Source organism: Microcebus murinus, chromosome 19 (genome assembly GCF_040939455.1).
Source record: "Microcebus murinus isolate Inina chromosome 19, M.murinus_Inina_mat1.0, whole genome shotgun sequence".
NCBI classification, from domain to species: domain Eukaryota; kingdom Metazoa; phylum Chordata; class Mammalia; order Primates; family Cheirogaleidae; genus Microcebus; species Microcebus murinus.
The window spans coordinates 10,754,848-10,762,075 of NC_134122.1; positions in this window are offsets into that span (position 1 = coordinate 10,754,848).

Consider the following 7,228-nt stretch of genomic DNA (forward strand, 5'->3'; position numbering starts at 1 on the left):
GGACCACCAATAAAATGTTTCCCCCAGATCTGTAACAACACAGGGAGGAAGCTTGTGTTATTTATCTTACGTGAATCAATCAAAATTCGATACTCTACCTACAATGTGATACACACAGGAAATAACAGACATCAAAATGTTAATACTAGTTGACAATGGATGATAGGATTATGAATTGTTTTATGTATTACAAATTGTCTAATGTGCATATGTTGCATTTAAACCCTGGGGTAGAAACTCGCTGTCATCATTCCTTGAGCTTCTCAAACACAAACACACAGACACACATTTTTGAATTACAAACTTCAGTTCTTTGAAGAAATTGTGTTAAATATATTTTGGCAACAGTGAGAGATGCCACAAAGCATGTTTCTAACTAGAGTAGTTCAAAAGTACTTCAACGCTCTGCAGAACAAGCAGGGCATAGCAAGATGCTAAATTTATCCTCTCAGACAACTGCTTTCATAGGAGGGATGGGGCACAGAAGACAGAGACGAGGTCAGCCCCAGTTGTCACATCTGAGCAGCCCTGCAATCTTTCTATATTTTTATAGCTTTGGATGGTCTGGATATACCAGCATTCCCAGGGAGAATCAAAGTAAGTCAGCACCAAATTTTTCATTTTCACTCATCATATGATGTACTTTGATAAATGTATATGCTTAGTTTTCCTGTGGTTAAATTTATCAATGATGTTCTTTTTGGATTGTACTTCTTGTGTCTTATTTAAGAAAATCTTCCATATTTTAAGTTCATGAAAATATCCACTTGCATTCTTTTCTAAATAGCCTTATAGTTTTCCCTTTTACATTGCAGGTGTTTAACACACTTGGAATTCATTTGGGGGTATAGTGTAAAGTGGGGGTTCAATTCCATGTCTTCCCATATAAGCAACAAATGTCTCCACTATCAATTGGACATTCACTTCTATCCACTGTCTCTTTCATATGGGCTCTTTTCTGTTTCACTGGTCTCTGTCTATACCTATGCCAGTATGGCACCAATTTAGTTACTGTAGATTTATAAGCCGCCTTGAGAAGGAAAACAGCACTAAAACTTGAAATGAAGGGCCATGCTGAGAACTGGCTAGAGGATTCACTTTGGAACATCCAAAAAACAAACACACACTTGTAGCTCTGACTTGGGAGGGGGAAAGGCAATATATGTAACCTAAACATTTGTACCCCATAATATTTTGAATTTTTAAAAAATTAAAATTAAAAAAAATTAGCAGACATTTGTGCCTCATTAGTGCCTCATTAGATTTTGTTTGCCTGTTCATGAACATGTGGCCTTCACTACCGTCCAACCCCTGCCACATAAATGTGCAACTATTATGGATTCATAGATTTATCATGTACCAGGTCCACCAAGGTGAAATTTGGAATCAAAAATGAGAGGTCTGAAGACATACAGCTTTCATGAGTAAAATAACAGGAGAAAGTTACGATTAAGGTTTCTACCTGACAATTGTCTGAGGCAAGGGGAAGTCATGTCCAACCTTCCTGGCAGCATTAACGTCACAATATTCAGAAATATGATAGGTGTTATTGGCCTAATTTAGGCATGTGAGAAAATTAGTTTATCACCAATATGGAGACTGCCAAACAGCCCCCAAGGCTGGCATCTCTGAATTTGGCAGTAGGGAGAGGATAAAATATCTCCCTGGGTCATTCTCTTGTTGCTGTTCGTCAGATAGCACTGTGTGTCCTAGCTTCTACTTATTGGAGCCAAGGATAAGTCTATCCATTTAAGAAATGGACAGCCAAAGAAGTTGTGTTTTCAAAAACGTGCACACTCACCTCCAAGTTGCACTAAAATAAGACTTGGATGAAGAGTGAAACAAACATCTTGTAGACTCTGCTATTGGTGTTATCCTTGGGTATATTTGACTTCCATCTGGTAACACCAAGGTCACTCCTAATTTCATTTCCATGAATATTCAAAACATTTTCCCTTATCAAAGGTTCCCCATACGTGCCTAAGAGGCATTGCATAACAATAGCAGAAGGTAAATTCGGTTCCTGGGGACTTGATAGGCAATGACCTAAGAATAAGGAGGTCATATACGAGCTCTCACTGTTTCTTTTTTTATTTTTATTTTTTTATTTCAGCACATTATAGGGTTACAAATTTTAAGGTTTCAAAAAATGCCCTTGTTTCCCCTCCCCTCCCAAGTCAGAGCTTCAAGCGTGACCATCCCCCAGATGATGCACATCTCACTCATTATGTATGTATACACCCGCCCCTCCAGAAGAATTAAACAGTCTCAACACTGCTGGTGGGACTGTTTCTTAACTCTTTTGGAGTAAATGAATATTTTTAGCCTACTCTGGAGCATTTTCTGGAAAGAGCTTGTTTGACCTTAAAAACAATTGCTTCAGGTTGAGCGTGGTGGCTCATGCCTGTAATACTAGCTAGCACTTTGGGTGGCTGAGGTGGGAGGATTGCTTGAGGCCAGGAGTTTGAGACCAGCTTGATAAGAATGAGACCCATCTCCATAAAAAAAAAAAATAGAAAAATTAGCCAGGCATAGGAGTGCGTGCCTGTAGTCCCAGTTACTCAGGAGACTGAAGCAGGAGGATCTCTTAAGCCCAGGAGTTCAAGGTTGCAGTGAGCTATGATGAGGCCACTGCACTCCAGCCGGGGTGACAAAGAGTGAGACCCTATGTCATAAAAAAAAAAATTGTTTCAAATTTCTTTTTTAAAACCAAATAGGCTAAATCTTTGCACATCCAAATGTACTCCTCACAAGTTGTCTTATTCTTGACAGTACGTGCATATATGAGGGAATTGGGTATGGATGATTTAGTTATCAGAAGGAAATACGAAGTATATTGATTCACTGCTCTGTAATGAGCTGGCCTGGCCTTCTCTCCACAAAACTTGCACATGGAGGTAATGCTCACGGCCCCAGATTGTCCATCATTCTTGCTACTTACCCAGCTAGCCATATGGCCTACAGAGAAAAGGATGAGAATGTGCCAACAAACATCTAGGCAAAGTGATCATCTGGCATCTCACTAGACTCATGTCCCAACGTTTCCTTATACCCACTTAGCATGTCTCAAGCTTTTGTCAAAGCTTGTATTTGTAAGCAGTAAGAAAGTTTATGAGGTGGTAGTAGTAGTAATAATAGTTGCTGTATACCTATATCCTTCCTCTTGGTAATTTATCCATTTCCATGGATTTGTGCTATTGACTTCCACATCTATACATCCAACCACGGCTTCTCCTTTCAGCTCCAAACATGAGCTACAGGTATTTATATAACTCTGTTTAGTATCAAATAAACCTCTCTACTGACAATTAAGTGTTTTTCTCCTGCAAACCTGTTCCTCCTCAACTTCACTTCCTCAGCAAAATCATCAAGGTCAAGAAGTCTAGTAGTCACTCTTGGGTTCTCTTTTATCCTCACTTCCCTCATCAATGAGCTCCATGGTCTCTTGTTCCAGCAATATTAGGAATCTTCCCCCTTCTCTTCATTACTTCCACCCTAGCCCAAGTTAACATCATTTCTTGCTCAGATCATTAACAGGCACTTAAGTGGTCTTTGTCCTACTCTTGTAACCTTGTAATATTGTTCATATTATATTTTATTGACAGCAGCTAAAACAGTATCTCTCAAACACAAATTAGATTGCTTATATGACCCTTCCCCTCCTTTGACCTTAAAGCCTTCCAATGATTTTCCAATCACAATAAGAATACAATCTAAAATTTTTACTCTCATCTACCAAGTCTTCCATCAATGATCTCCCACCTTCTTCTCTTTGCTCATACCCTCTCCTTCCCAATCACCATGCTCCAACTGCACTGGTCTTCTCTATGCTCCTTAAATATTCTAAGCTCACATCAGTGCTTTTGCTCTTGCTTTTCTCTCTTCCTGGAATGTTATTCCTCCAGATCGTACAATGAGCTTCCCGTTGTTCAGAGTTTTATCTCAAATGACATCTTCTGAGAAAGACCTTCTGTAATTCCTTGTACAAGTCAGGATCCAAGGACACCAGAAACCTAAGTACACAAAACAGGGAATTTAATACAGGCAATTTGTTATACATGTGATGGATAAGTGTTGAAGCCAAACAAGGAATGACAACACAGCAGAAAACCTAGAGAAAGAAAGCGGTATAATACTTCATCCCCTGAGCCATAGTTACCAGGTGAAGGTAGGAAGCAGCTTTGGGCCTGCCTAGCAGAAGCTGGAGCCACAGGAAAAACACAACCACTGCCAAGGAGCCAGTGAGCACCGAGAGCTGGAGAGAAACACCCTATCTTCTCCCTTCCTTCCACCCTCTAATCTCTCACTAGTGCCCCACTAGCTAAAACCGTCTGGAAAGCAGCTGATACAGAAGCTCTGGCAACACATCCTACCACCCCCAGACCACACAGTTCACAACAGGGGAGTGGAAAAGAAGGAACTGAGGACAAACAGCCCAGGACCAGTTGCCCACCCCATTTCATCTTAACCACCTCCTCTCCCCCACTCAGTATTAATCACATCACCTTGTTTTGCTATTTTCACAGCACTCATTGCTGTCTAAACTTACCATGATTATTTGACTATTCATCTTCCCCAATCAGAATCCACACACCGTGGTCCTTGTCTGCATACGCCTTCAGTACCTTGAACAGTGCCTGACCGATGCAGAACATTCAATAGATACTTATTGAAAATATATTGAAGGAGGGTTTCCTATGTCCCAATCATTGTACTAAGGGTTTTGCATAAGTTATCTCGCAGAATTCTTACAACAATCTCATGACAGTTTTAAATAGGAGGAATGTAGCAATTAGTGGAGTATTATGAAGCATTATGCCTTGGATGGGTTCCAGCACCCAGCAGGCTTTCAATATATACACTTAGAAGAAATTGACCTATTTATATGCATAATTCATCAAGGTGACATTATGCCAACTTAAAATTCAGTTTTGCTAATCATTCAACACCTTCACCTGAGCAAGGCTGGATAAAGTAGTTGACATTTGCCCATCAGTCTACCTCTTCCAGGGAGGGAGTGAAAGGAAACAAACCTGAGTTATTACCAACTTCTACAGGGTACAAAACACCTGACCTCAACCTGCTCCTCAGGCAATGAAGGGCTTATTCCAAGACTTTCAATGGCACCTTCATCCTAAGCTGGACACTGGAAAACATAAAATACTGTGTCTGATGGTTACCCATCAACAGGCATTTCAAATCTAACTCGAGGTGTTAGTTGTCTCTTGGTGAAATATGCTTATCTGAGCAAAAGCAGACGTGCAAGCTCTAGCCACATGGCTTCGTATGGACTCAAATAAGAATTACAGAACTGCGTTAAGTTTTGAGCCAAGTGTTTTACTCATGGAATCTGGCCATGGAGCATCTGTCCTTTGGAACGAATGAAAAATTGAATCCAGGGAGTCTTTGCTTGGGGAAACACCAGCGTCCATACCCTACCCCAGCTCTATGTTGGTACCTGCAGTGTGTGAATCATGGCTACACAGGCTGCCTCAGGGGAGAAGCCAAGATTCTGTCTCTAGCTTTTGAAGCAGTCCTTCATCTTGCAAAGCAAACAGCTGATGTTCTTACAACACAACTGAGCAGGAACAGTAGCAGACCTTTGGCTCCATAAAAGCATGACTTAGAAAAGATAATTAAATTTCCAACTAAAGATAGAGATATACAGATAGAGATATACAAAGATACAGATAAAGATATAATATACAAAGGTACCATCACTGTTGCCTTTGAGCCCAAATCTAGTTCAACCTGGTTTATTTTAAAGCTATAGAATTTTATTAGGTTTTACATTAAATCAGTAAAGTCTGGACAAAAGGTTAGAGAGCTTTGGATGTAGTCATAATGGATTCCTTAGAAACCTATGAAATGCTCTGCAATTGCTCTGAAATTGGCTTGGGACTTATGCCATGTTCAGATGAAATGACGAGAATTTCAGCTAAGGTTCTCCAACTACAATGAATTGATTGACTATCCATTGACTGGACTTTACAGGGTCATATAGAAAAAAATATATAATTTTCTCTCTGAATGTGGTGTTTCCAAGTCCTATGGCTGGTCTTCCAGATGAACTCTCATAGGACATGAAATCCCATATGCTAGTTTTAGTTATTTACCTTCTACTCTAGTTCAAGCATTTGAGATACCTTATTCACATGTGCATAGTACAGCCATGTAAGGAAAATTAAGTGGGGAAAAAAAATCAAGGTGAGTATACTACAGCACAAATAAATAGTACAATACTCTACATCTGCTAAAAATGATCATGCAGCCTTCTATATTTTAAAGTAGAATATTCTCCAAGCTATATTGTCAAGCAAGGAGAATGAAGCCACAGAAAACAGAGGTGGTTGTGCAGAGCAACTATGCTATAATTTGGCTTACAGAAATGGAGAGAGAAATACATATAGACTACCTTTGAAAGGATATATAATTCTTAAGAGTGGTTGTCTCTAGAGAAGAAAACTGGAAACATTTTTTGTTGTCTTTTTTTTTTTTTTGCCATATGCATTTATTATGTTACTATAGAAATATTTTTAAATTAAGTCTCTTCCAATTCGAGACAAGGTACTCAGATCTCCTTTAATAAGCCAATGTGCCGATAGCTGCTATGAGTTCTGGCTGCTAATGGCACACGGTTGACCCTTTACTGGTCCCTTGGCCTCAAGGTGGGATTAACTCTGTGATGCAATCAATGCATGCTGCAGACATCCCCTAGAGATCAGGTAGAAGCTAGTCTCCAGTGGGGACTTATCCTTGCTGATAACTTTTCCCTTGCCTTTTCACTCCCCTTCTGGTGAGAGTCCTCTTTCAGCAAATCACTTGCACAAGAATCCCCCATCTTAGCCTTGGTTCTAGGAAATCTGTCCAAAGACAGTATTGCAGAAGTAAAGATAAGGGTTTACAAAATATTAAGGTTATATGGATCTTTTCCTTAAAGTTAATAATGCCCCCCCCCATCCTTAAAAGCCTTTCATGATTTCCCATTGTTCTCTGGACAAAGACAAAACTCTTGAACAAGTGTCTGCACGGTCTAGCCTCTGCCTACTCCTCCAAGCTCATCTCCCACACATATTCCTCCTTGCTCTTCCCATTCCATCCACATTGGCCTAAATTTGGTCTCTTCTACTGACCATGCTCCCTTCTGCTGGAGGACATTTGCTCTTGATTTTTTTTCCCCTGAAACACGCTTCTCTCCATTCTTTGCCAGGTGAACGTCTCCTCCTTC